At 46.9% G+C, this 2,262-nt stretch overlaps 1 protein-coding gene across 1 annotated transcript in view; it reads right to left on the bottom strand.

Annotated features, from left to right (window-relative positions):
* Positions 1–2,262, bottom strand: part of CALR3 (calreticulin 3) — an 18,448-nt gene that overhangs the window by 7,589 nt on the left and 8,597 nt on the right. The window lies entirely within an intron of this gene.

The raw sequence follows: 2,262 nt of genomic DNA, 5'->3' as shown, positions 1-2,262 counted from the left end.
AAGTAGAAAGAAAGTGTTTTTAGAATGATGATGGCAACAACCTATGCACAAGGGTGCTTGACACAAAGGATGTATGGACTGTGATAAGAGCTATACAAGTCCCCAATAACTTGATTTTTAAAACAACATCAGGAGGCGTGTGTACAAAACCTCATGAAGAAGACAGAAGTGGAGGACATTGTGTTCAGCGAAGTTTGTCAATCTCATAAAGATAAGTATTTCACGGCACCATTGTAAAGGAAGAAAAGTCAAATACAACATGGTGAAGCAGCCAAGACTGATGGGGTGGCAGGAGGGGCAGGAGGAAGACCAGGGGTCAGAAGGGAGTGTGGCTGATCAGAGAAAAACACAAGAGGAGAAAAGAAAGAACAGGGGGTTGAATGGGATCCTCTCCCCATTCTGATGAGACGGCGTTGCACCCACAGAGAGTAGCCTTTCCTTATTGTGTCAAATCCCACAAATGAAAAGGCAGAATAATGAGACGAATGGATAAAACATCCAAGAAAAAAAGGAAGGGCTGCAGCCTTGAAAAGCCTCCAGATTCCTGCCACACTAGAGTGGAGGCTTCTAAAAGGAGGGGAAGGACAGCAGTCACACAGACACACACACACACACACACACACACACACGCACGCACGTGCGCGGATGGATCTGGAGATGTGACACTGAGTGAGAGGAGTCGATCGCAGCAGGACAAATATTGTATGAGATTTTATTTTTAAGGCAAAAACCTTCCTACCAAAGGGAACACTCTGGAGCCTCCCAAGAAGGGGGTGGGGGTGGGAGGCAGGGAGGGAAGGGGGAGACTAGGCTAGAAGATGGACTGGAATTAACTTGGGCGGAGGGGAAGGTAGGAATCCACCAGACCAGACTGAGAGGAGTGATCAGTGGAGAGAGAGAGGCAGGGAGGGTAAATGCTGAGAGGGTTCCCTAAGTGGTTTAAACTGTGGATGGTCTGAAAAGGCTGGTCTGAAACGGACACCCCCAACTAAGGCACACTTTTAAAACATTGTTACGAGGGGGGGGGGGTCCTTACTTTCAAATGCAAAATACAAAGTTTCATTTTTCAAGAAGGTTGGGGATACAGTATCCTTTCTGTTTCTATTGATAAAAATAAAACAAGCCCTAAGTGGCCAGCACATGTTTGAGACCGATGAGGGCAATGACTGTACAAATGTGCTTTACACAATTGATGTATGTATGGATGGATTGTGATACGAGTCGTATGAGCCCCGAATAAAATGATTAAAAAGAAAAAATTAAAGATTAAAAAAGTAAAAAGAAAAAGAAAACACGCTCTCCTTGCCTAGATCTCGCAGGCTGTCAGCCTCCTCCCTGTGCCTTGAAATGTGCAGACTACGTGGTGGTAATAGTGCACAGGCTCGGGGGAGGACATGGGATTAGTGTGAGAGCCTCATGACAAATCTTCTATTATGATTTATTATTATTATTACTGTAAATACTCGAGCATAAGCCAACCCGAATATCAGCCGAGGCATTCTACCATCAAAACCGCATTTTAAAATGTGCTGAAAAACTCAGCTTATGCACGAGTATATACGGTAATCATTTTATTGGGGGCTCGTACAGATCTTCTCACAATCCATAATTCAACTGTATCAAGCACACTGGTACCTATGTTGCCATCATTCTTTTCAAAGCAATGTCTTTCTACTTGAGCCCCTGGTATCAGCTCCTCTTTTGTCCCCTCCCTCCCCCACCCTCCTACCCTCAATCAATTGTATACTATTATTGTTATTTTCATATCTTACACCGTCCGCTGTCTCCCTTCACCCACCTTTCTGTTATTGATCCCCCCAGGGGGCAGGGCGGGTTCATGACAAACCTCATCTAAGAAGAAGTGCAGTCAGAATGCTCCTTAGAAGCGAGGATGGGAGACCTGGTCTCACCTACTTTGGACGCGACATCACTGAGAGGGGGCCTGGCGGAGGACATCGGGTCAGGCAGATAGTGGGTCGACCAAGAAAGAGGAAGACGCTGCCCGGGATGGGACTGACACCGTGGCTGCACCAGTGGGCTCCCACAGGATGGTCGTGGTGGGGTGCAGGACTGGGCAGCACTTCATTCGGTTGTGCATGGGCAGCCGTGGTTGGACCAGCACGGAACCACAAGTAGCAGCTTCACAACTGCTACTTGTGTAGCAGCTTCACAACTGCTACTTGTGTAGCAGCTTCACAACTGCTACTTGTGTAGCAGCTTCACAACTGCTACTTGTGTAGCAGCGTAGCTGGGTAGTCACAA

This window comes from Echinops telfairi, unplaced genomic scaffold (assembly GCF_000313985.2).
Source record: "Echinops telfairi isolate 266 unplaced genomic scaffold, ASM31398v2 ScPeMD7_30;HRSCAF=105, whole genome shotgun sequence".
Taxonomy (NCBI): domain Eukaryota; kingdom Metazoa; phylum Chordata; class Mammalia; order Afrosoricida; family Tenrecidae; genus Echinops; species Echinops telfairi.
Note: the sequence above shows the minus strand (reverse complement) of the source record. Positions and strands in the feature narration are given on the sequence as shown.